Here is a 16,034-nt window from a genome sequence, read left to right on the forward strand (position 1 = left end):
AATTCTTCTTCAGAAACAGGAAAGGGATTCATTGGTACATGCCATGAATGATGGACCTCCTGATTCTGCCTCTGATGCTGCTTTTGTTCCATTCAGACTCTGGGAAGCTGAGAATGAAATGCCCGCTGAGTTCAGAGAACCAGGATGGAAAACCATGGAGCTACTACAGACCAGGAGACCATCTAATCAGTATAGTCACCAGTGGAATGAAACCATTGCATATAAAGTTGCTTTTCAACGTGGCTCCTTCTCTTCAGTTTGTTTTCCATGATATGTAAGTCATTCAGGGTGATGGAGTTGCACTCCCTCCATTCAAACACTCTCCTTCTTTTCTCTTTTTATTTTTCATTTATTCCTATATTGGGGAATATGTCTAATTTCCTGAATGATTTTTATTTCCATGGCTTCTCTCTTTGGTCTGATTTTGTCACAAGGGGTCTGAAAAAAAACTGAAAGGGTTGCAGATTATCCCTGTTTGATCCTTAATTTATCACTTGGATAATGAATTTTATTTAAAGAAATCATTGAAACAGTTGTAGTTGCCGTATCTCAGCCCATTTCCATATTTGTGTAACTGATCATTGGTTTTGAATCAATGTTGACTTAAGGTCAGTAGGCTTGTGAAGGACTATATTTATTATATATAACAAAAGTATTTGTTGTTGCTGTTGATTATAATAACAATTTTTTACCATGGGAATTCTTATAGTGTTTTATATGGCTCACAGTACATTTTTGCCATTCAAATGGTCAACAAGAATTCCCAACTCCTTCACAATCTCACACTGGGCTACAACATCCATAGCAACTATCTGAGCACTTTACGCACTTCAGATGCCTTGCTGGACATGCTCTCCACTGGAGAAGCCAATGTCCCCAACTACAGCTGTGGAAGGAAGGAGAATCTTCTGGCTCTGATTGATGCAACTAAAAGGGAGAACTCCATCCAGATGTCAACATTAGGAGGCACCTACAAAATCCCACAGGTTTGTGTGTGTTTTTCTGTATCTGGTAAAGTGAGGGGTGGGTGGTGGTGGGTGAGCAATAGATTCAATCATGTCTTCTCCGTGGAATATAAGAGCTGCTTTTCTCCACATTAGCAAATATGTCAATATTTTACCCCATTATCTGAGATTAATCAGAAAAGGCCTGAAATGTAAGCAATACATTCCCTGGAGAAGACATTCTACCAACTATTTAACTGATCAAAAAATATCCCTGGTTGTTGGGGCCTCTATTGGCATCTTCATTGTCACAGATAAATAATGCCTGCCCTATCCAGTTGGATTGAAGTTGGCAATAGTAGCATTTTATCCATCTAAAATGTGGAATAAAAAGGACTATAAACCAAATAGACTAGCAGATATTGTGGCTAAAATTTATTCCATGATCCTCTTAGTTAAATTTGAGAAAAATGCATTCCTTGCAGAAGAAGCAGAATGTTTTAGGTAGAATGAAATGCTATATAGATATTATAAGAAATAATGCATAAATTAATAATCTAATATTGGCAACCAATTTGTCTTGAAATATCTCATCTATATCAGTGAGGTAAAACAAGGTTTGCTGCTTTCTAGATGTTAGTGCAGCATTTGACTCAATAAACAGAAAATTATGATGGAGAAAATGTTTTGCCCTCAAAATGGAGCTCAGCCTGTTGGCCCTGATCCAAGCCCTTGTTTGAGAGGGAGTTTTGAGCTCAATGGAGCCATGAGAAGAAGGATCTATGCTTATCAAGGGGGAAGGGAAAGATGCATATTTGAACCCTTGTTCTTCAGTATAGATTTGAATGACTTACTAGGACTAATGCAAGGCCAAAAAACAGATCATAAATAAAAGTTATTTCATTCTTTGACAAAAATGACTAAATCAGTGGACCAATGAAATGCAGTGCACGTAGTATACAGTACTTGGATTTTAGAAAGGCTTTGACAAAGTAAACCACAACCTATTTCTAGGGAAGCTGAAAATATGTGGGAGAGACAGCATCATCTCCAGATGGAGTCAGCCTGTGGTCCTCAATGGAACTACGTCTGCATGGAGGGAAAGAAGCAGTGGGGGACCCCAAGTTTCCATTTTAGGCCCAGTTCTCTTCAATGTCTTCATGAATGATTTGGATGAGGGGAGAAATGGGGAAATCATCAAATTTGAAGACAACACTAAAGTGGCAGGAATAGCCAACACCCCAGAAGATAGGCTGAAGATCCAGATTGATCTAAGTAGATTTGAACCCTGGGCCTATCTAACAAACTGTAATTCATTGTAGAGAAAAGTAAGGTTTTATACTTAGGCTAGAAAAACCAAATGTCCACGTACAGATGATGTGAAACCTGGCTCAATAAGTATAACTGTGAGAGGGATCTTGTAGTCCTAGTGGACAATCACTTAAATATGAGCAAGCAGCAGCTAAAAAAGCTAATTCAGTCCTAGGTTGCATTAACAGAGGGATAAAATCAAGATCACATGAATTATTGGTACTGCCTTATAATGCCTTGTCAAGACCACATCCAGTTTTAGTCTCCATATTATAAACAAGATGTAGAGACTCTGGAAAGTGTGCAGAAAAGATGATTAAGGGCCTGGAGACTAAAATATATGAGGAACAGTTGCAGGAATTCAGTATGTCTAGTCTAGTGAAAAGGACGAGGGGTGACATCATAGCAATGTACCAATATTGGGGGGGCTGCCACAAAGAAGAGACGGTCCTCCTATTTTCCAAAATACTAAAGGCAAGACAGGAAACAATGGATGGAAACTAATCAAGGAGAGAAACAACCTAGAACTAAGGAGATATTTCCCAATGGTGAGGAATGGAACGTCTCCCCTTCAGAAATTGTGGGTGGTCCATCACTGGAGGCTTTTAAGAAGAGACTGGACAGCCACTTGTCTGGAATAGTATAGATAGATACAGATTAACAGAGTTGGAAGGGACCTTGTAGGTCATCTAGTCCAAGCAGACCCTACACCATTTCTGGCAGATGACCGTCCAGCCTCTTCTTGAAAGCTTCCAGTTATGAAGCTCCCACAACTTCTGAAGGCAACTTTATCTCTTTATTTCCAGGTTGAATCTCTCCTTGTTCAGTTTCCATCCATTATTCCTTGTCCGCCCTTTGTCTGCCCTTTGGGTGCTTTGGAAAATAGCTTGACCCCCTCCTCTCTGTGGAAGCCCCTCAAATATTGGAAGACTGCTATCATGTCTCCCCTGGTCCTTCTCTTCACTAGATCAGCCATGCCCAGTTCCTGCAACCGTTCATTGTATGTTTTAGCCTCCAGTCCCCTAATCCTCTTGGTTGCTCTTCTCTGCACTTTTTCTAGAGTCTCAACATCTTTTTTATAGTGTGGTGACCAAAACTGGATGTAGGATTCTAGGTGTGGTCTTACTAGGGCTTTATAGGGTGGTATTAGTACCTCTCTTGATCTTGATTGTATCCCTCTGTTAATGTAATCTATGATTTACATTGTTTTTTAATTTGCTTATTATTTTCCATTATTATGATACAATCTTGCTAATGTTCTGTCTTAGTATTTTAAACAATGTCTGATTAACAAACTATTCTAATACATTCATGAGAATCAGGTTGGATTTATTAAAATCTAATATTTTGGACGTGATCTGATCCCAAGTATAACACAGCATTCTTCTTTGTTTTTTCAGATCAGTCATGACATTGTTTCAGAGGCTCTGAGTGATAAACGGAAATTCCCCTTTTTCCACCAGATTCTTCCCAAAGAAGGATTCCAGTACCCAGTAATTGTCCAACTGCTCCTCCATTTCAGATGGACCTTGATTGGCCTCTTTGCTTCAGACACAGAGGAGGGAGAGAATTTCATGAGGATTTTTCCTCCTGTGCTTGTCAGGAGTGGAATTTGTGTTGTTATATCACAACTGTTCTCAACAACTGGATATACAGCATCCCTGAGGGAGTCCCTCTCTAAGTGGAGACAAGTCAACGTCTTTGTTCACTTCATGGAATATGATTCCATTTGGGACAGAATTCTTCCTTTCCATGAAACATTTATGCGTCTGCTAGGACCCATTGAAGGGAAAGTCTGGTTCCTCACAAATTTTGCAGGATATGAAATGAAGAATCGTAGACTTCTCAAATACATCCATAGTATTTTGAACTTTGGTTATCTGGGAAAAAAAAGGCCAAAGGATTCTGCCTTTGAACCCCATTTCTTTGTGGAATATCAGTTTCAAGATTATTATTTCCGCTGTTCTCTTTCAAAGAACGTCTTTTCTGTCAAAGGCCGCAGAAGATGCACCCAGAAAGCCCCACTGGAGACCCAGGAGAAAGAGAACAGAGGAAGGATCCGAAATGACTATCAATGTCACAATCTGATGAAGACTCTGGCCCAGGCTTTGAATGCCGCTTATTCCTCCAGATCAAGGAGGAGAAGGAAGGAGGGAGAAAAGATTTTGGGGTCTCCAAGGCTGCAGCCGTGGCAGGTATGGGGGTCCCGATATGCATCCATTAATCTGAGATCCTTTGGAGGAGGAATCCAGAGGAGAAGGAGGGGAACTACCTCAACAGATCTGGCCAATTCAATTACTCAGGGAATAATGGCTCCAAAGAGTAGATACCATGGCATTTTGTTTTTGTTTTTGTTTTTTGTTTTGTTTTTTTAAATTAATTTTTTATTCAACATTTATATCTTTAACATCCTTGTTACATTTTTACAGCTTTCCGATACCGACATCTGTAATAATATCTATAGATATTCTTGGTAATTATCTTTGTTTTGTTTTTATTTATTTTCAGGCCTGCTACTATTCCAAATTTCTCTATTTCTAGTAGGAGTTTTTCTCCTGTTTCCAAAGGGTCCTCTAATATAAATGCCATGTTGTTATTGTTGTCTGAAATTTTTTATATACTTCCGCCGGAATTCCATCTGTCCCTGGTGTTTTGTTATTTTTCTGTTTTTTAATTGCCTCTCTTAACTCTGTTAATGTAATTTCCCCTTTCAACATTTCCCTATCTTCATCTGTTATACTTGGCAAGTTCCTCTCCTGTAGGTAATTTATAATATTTTCTTCTTTAATGTTTTCTTGACTATATAGTATTTGAAAATAATTTTGAATAATATTTTCCCCCCCTCAATTCTATGGAGCAAATTTCCTTGCTCGTCTCGTAAATATTGTACCAACTTTTTAGCTTTTTCTTTTTTCAATTTGTGGGCGAGCCATCTCCCTGGTTTATTTGCCGATTCAAAATAGTTTTGTTTTGCCAATTTTCTATTCCTTATCATTTCTTCCTGTTCTAGTATATTAATTTTATGTTTCATTAACTCCATTTCCTTTCTGACTTTCCTGTTTTGGGGATCTTTCTGAAGTGATAATTCTAATTTTTTCAGCTTCTCCAATGTTGACATTCGTTGTTCCTTCTTCTCTTTGTTTCTCCTCACCATATATGCAACAGTTATCCCCCTTATTCATCACCTTCAAGTTTCATAGGAAAGATTAAAAAGGGTTAAAAACTATTTCAATATCATTTTGAAGACAGTTTTTATCCACTTATTATCCAGGCCTCAGGTTTCTAATCACATCACACAATTGTTTGCGAGTCCTTTGCTAAAATCCAGTGATATCACCAGAGTTCCCATAATCTATTTAGGAAGTGTAATGATGTGTGAGAAAGACTTTTGGGATGAGGGGAAGAGAGGCTGCCTAGGGAAGGATCAGAGAAGAGGGGAGAATCCTGCAGCTGCATAATGGGAGAGAAAGAAACTCAGAAAGGATCCTGGCTAACTTTTCAGGCCAAAGCGCTCGCTGCCCCGGCCGACCTAAGAACGATGATTTGGCCGACTCTACAAGACATCCTAAAGGCACACTACGCACCTCAAGCGTCCTCTCTGGTAAAAAGGCATGAATTTTATCAGAGGGACCAGAAAGAAGGGGAGACGATTAGTGAGTTTGTAGCAACCTTATGGGAAATATCCGCCGCATGCGACTTCATGAGTCCGGAAGAGACCATGAGGGACCATCTGGTATTGGGACTGAGAGACCTAACACTATAGAGCAGGCTGCTGGCCAGACCACAAATCACATTCAAGGAGGCTTTGGAAGAAGCATCAGCAACCGAAGCTTCCCAGAAATCCGCGGCAGCTATGAAAAAAATGAAAAACGGGCCACCAGTAAAGGATGAAGCCTCCGTGCATTATGAGGAAGCAGAGACAGAATCGGGGGAAGAAGAAGAGGAGGACGAGGTCCACTACCTACAATCCAGACGTAGGGAAAAGCCACAAGCAAAAGGAAGGAAAGAAATCTGGTGCTCGGGATGCGAAGGAAATCATCCACAATCTGAATGCACATTCTGCAATGCTATATGCCAGCAATGTGAGCGGAAAGGGCACATAGCAAGAGCCTGCAGGGCATCACAGCCAGCATCCAGAAGAAACCGGCCGCCCCGTTCACCACCCAGTAACAAGAGATTCCCATCCGGAGGAAAAAAGCAGCCTTTTGGATGAGGGCAGAGGAGCGAGAACCACAGAGTAGACCGGGGAGAGACCCACCATACCATCGTGGTGGGCCATGCCAGCGCGGGAAAAGCAAACAAGATGGCGTTGACCATCCTCAAAGAAGGGAGGCCCTGTAAGATGGAGGTCAACTCAGGGTCCAGCCTATCAATGGTATCATGGACAACGATAAAGAAGCTAATTCCGCACATCACCAGCCGTGATCTAAAACGACAACAGCTAACACTCATCGACTACCAGGGCCTCAAATTCCTGTAGTGGGCACCGGCACGTTCAACATCGCATACAAGAACTTCAAAGCCAAATTGCCTCTCACCATAGTGGACAGAGACAGGCCCAGCCTATTGGGTATGGAGTGGTTCGAACCGCTTGGACTTGCAATTACCGGCATCCACCATATCTGAGATGACGGCTGGAAGGAAGTCCTAATGAAGGAGTTTGCAGAAGTTTTTAACGGCGAGCTTGGCAAGTATAAGGGGTCCCCAATTACCTTTAGCCTAGATCCACAGGTAGCCCCTGTCCGGATAAAGCGCCGAAGGGTCCCATTTGCTCTAAGGCCTAAGATAGATGAGCAACTAGACAAGCTGGTTGCTCAGGGAGTCTTAGAACCTACAGATCACGCAAAGTGGGAAACCCCTATAGTGACACCCATCAAGCCAGATGGGTCAGTACATTTGTGCGGGGACTACAAAAGTACCATTAACAAGGCACTTCAGCAAAACGCATACCCCATGCCTGTAGTGCAGCACCTATTGCATTCGCTGGGCTGGGGAAAGATCTTTGCGAAGCTAGATTTGGCGCAAGCATACCAACAGCTCCCAGTAGACAAGGCCACCGCTGAAGCCCAAATGATCGTCACTCACAGGGGGGCATTTAAATGCAAAAGACTACAATTTGGGGTGAGCGTAGCGTCCAGGTATTCCAGAGCCTGATGGAGCGGCTTCTGCAAGGAATCGACAGAGTTGTCCCTTACTTTGACGATGTCCTCATATCAGCAAAAGACCTAACCCAATTGAAGCCAAGATTGCAGGAGGTACTGGCAAGATTTCAAAAAGTAGGGCTTAAGGTGAAGAGAGACTGCTAGGTGAAGTGCCACCTAGCAGAAAAACAGGTTGAATTCTTGGGGTATCTAATCAACGGGTCGGGGATCAGGCCCACACCCGGAAAGCTGAGAGCCATCAAAGAGGCCCCTACACCCAAGAATAAGATGGAGCTGCAGGCATTTCTGGGGTTGCTTAATTTTTATAATATATTCTTGCCACAGAAAGCGACTACTGCTGAACTGCTCCACTGGCTACTGGACAGAATGGTAGAATGGAGATGGGGGGCTACCGAAAAGAAGGCATTTGAAGACATAAAAAAAAACTATTGACGTTGGACAGAGTACTTGTGCAATACAGCGGGACAGTGCCAATAAGACTAACGTTTGATGCGTCCCCCTTCGGCATTGGAGCGGTATTGAGCCACACCTTGCCAAATGGAAAAGAAGCCCCCACTGCATTTTTCTCTTGGACTCTGTCAAAACCAGAAAGAAACTACAGCCAACTGGACAAAGAAGCATTGGTTGCAGTAGCCGGAATAAAACGGTTTCACGAATACCTCTACGGTCGGAAATTTGAACTCATAACCCGCCACAAACCGCTACTTGGTATCATAGCGGGGGAAAGACCCACCCCCCCCATCCTGTCACCCCGAATGCTGAGGTGGATAGAATTCTTGGCTGCCTACAACTATACACTCCAACACAAACCAGGAAAAACGATAGACCATGTGGATGCCCTAAGCAGATGCCCACTTCCAGAAATGGGAGAAGATCCTGCCCCAACAACAACTACACTCCTCATCGAAACCTTGGAGGAAAACCGGATATTGGCAGCAGACATCGCGAGAGCCACCATCAGAGACAGGACATTGGCGCGAGTTTTAAATTAGATCTGGAAAGGGTGGCCAGAAGAAGGCGTGGACTCAGAATTCCTGCCATTCAAAAGGAGAGAAAACGAACTCTCGGGGCTGAGGGGTTGTGTACTATGGGGAGACAGGGTCGTCATTCCAAACACACTAAGACAAGGAATACTGAAGCTGCTACATGAAGGACACCCAGGTATCGTGACGATGAAGGCTCTACCTAGGAGCTATGTATGGTGGCCCGGGATGAACAAAGAAATTGAAGCAAGGGTGTCAACCTGCGAGCCTTGCCAAGAATTCCAAGCAGCCTCGAAATCAGCGCCCACCCACGATTTGGAGAACCCGGGAACACCATGGTCTAGACTGCATATCGACTTCGCCGGGCCATGCAAAGGAAACATATTCCTAATTATTGTAGACGCATTCTTGAAATGGTTGGAGGTGGCTCTTATGAAATCAACGACATCAGAAGCCATTATACTAGTGCTAAGAAGGCTATTCGCCACTCTCAACCTACCCGACCTCATAGTCTCCGATAACGGCCCCCAGTTCACAGTGAACTCTTTTGAGATGTTCTTAGCAGAACAAGGGATACGACACGCATTGTCAGCATTGGGAAAACCTTCGACGATCGGATTGGCTGAACGAATGGTCAGATCCACAAAAGAAACGTTAACAAGGTTGGGACCAGGGGACATACAAGCAAATATCGACAAACTACTAGCAATACAACACATCACACCAAGCGCCACAACCCACTGGAGCCCAGCAAAACTACTGATGGGAAGGAAATTGAGATCCCCACTAGATAGACTACACCCCCAGTACAGCTCAGAAAAACCAACCGATTCTACGAGCCGAGTCCGGGAGTTCCAGGAAGGAGAGAAAGTCTACGCCAAGAATCTGAACGGAAGCCCCCTCTGGGTACCGGCAGAGATAACACACAAGTAACGGGCCCACTATCATACAGAGTCCAGACGGAAGATGGACAGCACTGGAAGAGGCATATAGACCAACTCAGAGGATGAGTCACGAGAAACGAGAGCGAGCCGGAAAAGGACTGCCAAAAGATTTGGAAAGAAAAAAATACAACGGCAGAAGCGGCGCTACCACAACGGCAAAGAGAAAACTCAAACCCAGATCGAAACACAGGAGACTTAACTGAAGGCCGAGAGGAAGAGCAGGATCCTGGAGAAGAACGCCAAAGACAGCCGAGGGGAGCAGGAAAAGAAATTGAACAGAATAGATCCAACCCAGCCCCAGAGTTCGAGAGAGTTCCAGAGACAGCACCAGGAGAGCAGCAGAACTCGACCTCTCACTCCGAGGACACACAACCGACGGATCTGCGCAGATCCAGTCGAGCCCCACGGTGACCCGCCTACTTGCGGGACTATGTTGCATAGCGGACACCGGATTGGCGGACACTGAGTTAAGTATCGAGTGACAATTCAAATAGTCCTATCAGGAATCAATCCTGAGAGCGGGAACTTTAAATAAGCATCAGTGGCTGAAGCCGGGGACAGCTCCCGTATAAAAGGAGCTGTTGCGGCTGCTAGCGCCATTGCAACTACGGAGTTAAATAAATGTGTAAGCTATACAACGAGTCCTCTCCTTCTTTGCACCCACGATCTAACAAATTGTATCAATTATATACTTTTTAAATATTTTGTCAGTATATCAATTGACAAATTTTTCTCAAACTTTCTTGTTCACGTATGAAGACGATGGCAGTATTTGTATCCTAATTAAGCATATTTGGAGATTAGACAATTGTAGAAGAAAGATACAATGTGGGATAAAAACAAAGTTCTCTGTTTTTCAAATTCCTGGACGTTCCCATTCTAGTTTCATCCCTTTATGGAGAAGAATGATTTTTGGAATATTTCTCGAAGAAAACTGTACTTGGACCAAAATGGAGAGATAACAGCAGATCTGAGCATTGACAGCTTGTTGGTTCTCCCCAAGGAGGATGTCAGGAGAGAGATTCTGGCATATTTTGAAAGACAGAGACTTTCTATCAACCAAGATGCTTTTTCACAGCTAAAGTTGCTCAATAAGGTGAGAGAAATTTTGGTGTCTTTTTTCTGTTTTCCAAAGCCTGAGGTCCCATTTCATGTGGGCAAAGTCTAGAGTCTCCAGGGTGGTTGGCCTCCCATGCCAGGTGGTGTCATCTCATGGAAGCTCTTCAAGAGACGGGACCTAAGTGGAGTGGCTTTGCCATGTTCTATGGAAACCTTTCAAGATCTTACTGGTCAGAGGTTTCTTTCTTCATCACAGTTTAATTTCATATTAAAAAACCTAATAGAATAAAATTTCCTAAATCTTTTACTGTAAATTTTATTATCAGTTTTAATAAGAATATATCATCATATTTAAATCTTTTTTCAATTCCATCCCTCTAGACTACATTAAATAGAAAAGTCCTATATTGCGGTGTTAAATGCCAGAAGCAAAAGGGAGGAACTAACGAAAGAACCTGCCAGAGTCTCATCTCCAAAACCTGTTTGGAAGGAGTCAAAGATTTCATATTTACCTTCATGAAGCCCAGAATCTACTTGTCTAATGTTTATTTTCCCCCATTTTCCATGGATGGAAATCCTAACATATTTTCTTTGGGATTCTTTGTTTTTCTGTTCAGTCCCTGCCTCAGTCCAAATGTGTGGAAAGTTGTCATCCTGGATTTGTCAAGAGGGCTCGAGAAGGAGAGCCAGTTTGCTGCTACGACTGCGTTCCTTGTCCGGAGGGGACCTTCTCCACTCAGGAAGGTGGGTCACACTGAGGAAAATGGGAGGCTTTGTGGAACTGGATCCATCCAGTTCATGAAAGTGCAAGTTAAAGGATAGATCGCAGCTCACATGGGTTTTTTATTTTTAACCTGCACAATTTCTTATCTAAACAGAAGTAAATCAAAAAGACTTGGAGAGAGATGGGAGGAGGGGGTGGCAGACTGGGCAAGCTTTACTAACAGCAGAGGAAATATCTCTTCTGCTTTTTAATTTGGATATGTGCTGCTAAGTTCACCTTTCTAGGAACATCTGAGATCTTTGAAACTAGATGAATTGTTTCAGGTCCACCTTCTGAAAGACCTTGCAATTCATTGTTTATTGGCCTCCCTTGAGGATCACTGAGAAGGTCTCACTGGGCCATAATCTGGTGCTGTGGATAGTTATGGGGGGAACTCATTACACAAATAATCTTCCAATCATATAGATCAATCAATCAGAAAAGAGCTGGAAGGAACCTTGGAGGTCTTCTAGTCCAGCCCCCTGCTCAAGGAGGAGACCCTATACCATTTCAGACAAGTGACTGTCCATTCTCTTCTTAAAAACCTCCAATGTTGAAGCACCCACAACTTCTGGAGGCCAGCTATTCCACTGGCTAATTGCTCTCACTGATAGGAAGTTTCTCCTTAATTCCAGGTTGCTTCCAGATGTTACAAGATACTGTAGGAATCCTCCAAGTCCAGGACATTAACTGCCATGTGGCAGGACTCAGGATGTTTGCCTAAAAAGATTATATGATTCATTATTAACCTCTAATAATGTAGGTTCCTATGAAGATTCTACACATTACACAGGAAATAATTAATATCCTAGGACTTCCCTCAACTTCATATACCTAGCTACATTTTTAAAGAAAAAAAATATCCTTCTTATGCTCTTTCTAATGTAAAGAAATTCTTCTTGGAAAATGTCTGTGGTATCAGCTGTTTTCCAAAGAAGGTTTCTATTGGAAGAGAAAAAAACAGAATATTAAAGAAATGTTGCTTTTTGTCTTTCTCAGATACACAAAAATGCACCAAGTGCCCGGATGATAAATATCCAAATGAGGCCAGAGTCCAATGTATCTTCAAAGCTATAACTTTCCTGTCTTATGAAGAACTTCTGGGCATCATCCTGGTCTCTTTTGCCCTACTCTTTTTCCTAACCACAGATCTTGTTTTAATCATCTTCATGAAATACAGAGAAACTCCCCTTGTCAAAGCCAACAACCGGGACCTTTCCTACATCCTCCTGGTCTCCCTCCTGCTTTGCTTCTTGTCTCCTTCTCTCTTCATTGGTCAACCAAGGAAAGCCACCTGCCTTCTCCGACAAACAGTTTTTAGCATCATCTTCTCAGTTGCCGTTTCTTCTCTCTTGGCCAAAACCATCACGGTGGTGCTGGCTTTCTTGGCCACAAAACCAGGAAACCGAGTGAAGAGATGGTTGGGGAAGAGCTTGGCCAACTTCATCATCCTTTCTTCTTCTGCTGTCCAAGTTATCATCTGCTCCATCTGGCTGGGAGTTTCTCCCCCCTTCCCTGACTCTGACCTCCACTCCCAGCCTGGAGAGATCATCCTGCAATGCAACGAAGGGGCCGTTGTCATGTTCTACGTCACCCTCAGCTACATGGGCTTCCTGGCTGCCATCTGCTTCACGGTGGCTTTCCTGGCCAGGAACCTGCCTGGGGCCTTCAACGAAGCCAAGCTGATCACCTTCAGCATGCTGGTCTTCTGCAGTGTCTGGGTGACTTTTGTGCCCACCTACCTGAGCACCAAAGGGAAATACATGGTGGCTGTGCAGGTCTTCTCCATCCTGGCCTCCAGTGCTGGTCTGCTGGTCTGCATCTTCATCCCCAAGTGCTACATCATCCTTCTGAGGCCAGACCTCAACACAAAGGAGCAGCTCACAGGCAGAACAAATGTGAAAACATGAGACGTAACACCATTATGATATTGGAAAAATTATTAAAGTTTATTTATTTGAAAGGAGATATTCTTTCCATTTAGATAGTATGCAGGAGTCAAAGAAACTCAAATGTATATGTTTCAAATTTGGAAATTGTTGAATTGTTCACAAAGGAGCAGCTTACAGCCAGAAGAAATGTGTAAAAGTGAGACTGAGGAATTTCAACTTTTAACATTTTTCAGTCCAAACATAGAAAATGGTCCAAGCTCTTCTCCATGCATGAGGGGGCCAACTATTTTTCTTGAAATAAGTAAAGGGTGTGTGGAAGATTGTGAGGAGACAAATTTGAACATGTCTAACTCTTCTTCCTCTTCCTCTTTTCCCCACAACAATCGCCCTGTGAGGTGGGCTTGTCTGAAAGAGAGTGTCTGTCCCGAGGTCAGCAAACAGGCTTTCAGGGCTAAGGCAGGACTTGAACTCAGGATCTCTTGCTTCCTAGCCTGATGCCTTAACCATTGTCACTGTTAAGGGAGGGCGGATTTTGGGGAAAGGCCCTGCTGGTCACCACTGCCGCCTCGTCTTCCAGCAGCAGCCCTGAGTCCAGCAGGGCCCTCCAATCCCCAACCCCCACCCCCAAAGGTCTTTCTGGGGTAGAGCAGCCCCATCCGAGAGCAAAGGAGAGAAACTCCTGGACACAGAGAGCCCCTCCCCCCATCACAGCCCCTCCCTCTTGCCAGGGTTCAGTAAGACTCACTGCCTGTAGGGGGCAGCATAGAGTCTGGCCCTGAAGTCCTAGCTGGGCCCTGGGAATTGAAATCGGGGCCTCCAGGTGATTGGCTCAAAGCCAGTGGTGGGATTCAGTAGGTTCTCATCGGTTTGCTTGAACCGGTAGGTAACCACACCCAGCCACGCCCCTTGCCAATCCCAACCACTCACCGCTGATAAGGCTGATATGTCAGACAATGGCTTTGCCATGTTGCCACCGAGGTGAACCTTCAGCCGAACGGGCAGGTATGGAGCGGGTCTCCCTCCCGTGGTATGCCTCCTCCCGCATTTAATTTTGGAGCCACCCGGGGGAGGGAACCCCCCCACCCTTCACCCCTGAGTCATGATCCCTGCCAACATTATGCAAGCCAGCCAGCCCAGCCCAAACCCGCGAGCGAAGGAACGATCGCCCTCCCCAGCCGGCTCTCGGCCGCCCTCCACCCGGTCAGGTTGTGGGGGTGCCTGGCCTCCCAGCTGTCCCCCCCCCGCCCTCTGGAAGGGCAGCAGCAGCAGCAGCTCCGTCGTCCCAGCAACGCTGCGCAGCCTCTGCGGCCTCGTGTTGGGCTTCCCGGCTGCCTGGGGAGGGAGGGGGAAGGAAGCGGCCAGCCGGCTCTTCGGAAGCACCGCTGGCTCTGCCCTCCTGCCTCCGCTCTTGCACAGGGGGAGGCGGCGCCTTCTCTCCCGGTCAGCAGAGGCTCCTGGGGGGGAAAGGCGGCCGGGGCCGGTCCGAGCTTGGCTGGGAACCTCACGTAACGCCCGGAAGGAATCCTGGTGCTGCAGCCGCCACTCTGGGCGCTAGCCAGGCAGGAGACTGCGAGCTCCGGGGTCTTCCGAGGAGCCCGGCCGAAGGTTCCCCCGCGGAGGCTCCGGGACTCCCGATGACGGGACGGGTCCTTGGGGCCCCCAGGAGCTCCAGCCCAGCCTCCGCCGCAGCCAGTGGCGCCAGAAAGTCCGGCGGGGCTCCTGGAGAGGCAGAGGTGGCAGGAGGCCGATCCGGGGCTGCTTGTAGCACGAAGGTTCCTCCGGGGCTTTGAGGCTCCTGGCTGCAACGGGCAGCAAAGCTCGGCTCGTCCCTCTGATCCAGCAGCTGGGAAAGGGGGGGAGAGAAAGGGTCCCGTTGCCCAGGTACGCGCGGGTCGGAGGGGGAAATAATTCAAACTTTGGCCTCCCGGTGCAGCACGGGGCTTTGGGCAAAGGCTGGAGGGAAGGGAGGAAGCCATGCTCCCTTGACAGCCGGACCAAAGGACGCAAAGAGCCCCCACCGGCTCCTCCGACAGCGGCCTCGCACAAGGCACCGGGGCTCCGCCTGCAGGCAAGCTGGACCGGGGAGGGGGGAGCCCGAGCGAGCCCTGCGGAGGGAAGGCAGGCAAAGGGCGAGCGAGGGCAGCCGCAGCATCCTGGAGCCCCTGCAATTCCCTCCTACCGGCTCCCCCGCCTCTCCTCTGCCCCCCCCGTTAGCCAGCCTGCCAGCCGGAGGTGAGTCGGGGGGCTTCACTGCGCTCCAGGCATTTCCCACCCGAAGGGCAGGCCGCCTTTGCAATGGGGGGAGGGGTTTGGGGAAGGCAGCAGGGGAATGGGGGGGGCAGAGGAGCCGCTTTCAAGCCATTGGTTTTTGCGGGGTGGAGAGTCTCCCCCCAGGCAGAGGCACCCTGCCCATTTCGGTAGCCCCCCCCCCTTTCCTAGGGAAAATATTTTTTTTAAAAAAAATCCCTGCAAATGGTTTGTAAAAAAAACGAGAAGCTTTGCCTCCGCTGGGCAGTAGAGCTGCATCTCTCCTGAGTGCGGGGAGGCTGAGGAGAAGGCTTGGCTGCCTGCCAGGAAGTCTCTCCGGGAGCCTCACCTGTGGCAGAGATGAGACCCTCACCTGGCTCCAGCCCCCGATTCCCCTTCAGCCTTGCCACATGAGGAGCAGCCCTGGCAGACTCTCCAAGCCTGAAGCAGAAGGGAAGGAGGGTGGGAGAGGGAGACCCAAGCCAACCTCTCTGTGTGTGTGTGGGAGAAGGAGAGGGGGAGGGAGAGGGAGGGAGAAAGGGGGAGGGGGAGGGGGCTTCCTGGGGATGCATTTTGGAGAAGCGTCAAGAGAAATGCCAAAAGGACAATCAGTTTGGGATTAAAGTCCAAATGAAGTGGGGTCTTCAGGGAAAGGAGACATGAAGAACTTTCAACTGCAGGATTCTAAAACTCTCCTTGAAAGGAACGTCTGGAGGCAGCTCTCGAACT

The 16,034-nt window shown here is 46.1% G+C and overlaps 1 long non-coding RNA gene across 1 annotated transcript; it reads left to right on the forward strand.

Moving 5' to 3' along the window:
- The first annotated feature begins 206 nt into the window (after positions 1-206).
- On the forward strand, positions 207-3,725 carry LOC148111967 (uncharacterized). Its single transcript, XR_015729910.1, has 3 exons — positions 207-274; positions 729-986; positions 3,656-3,725. It is a non-coding gene; the product is annotated as an uncharacterized LOC148111967 (long non-coding RNA).
- Positions 3,726-16,034: the final 12,309 nt, after the last annotated feature.

Source organism: Pantherophis guttatus, chromosome 15 (assembly GCF_059756535.1).
Source record: "Pantherophis guttatus breed Tessera chromosome 15, ASM5975653v1, whole genome shotgun sequence".
Lineage (NCBI taxonomy): Eukaryota > Metazoa > Chordata > Lepidosauria > Squamata > Colubridae > Pantherophis > Pantherophis guttatus.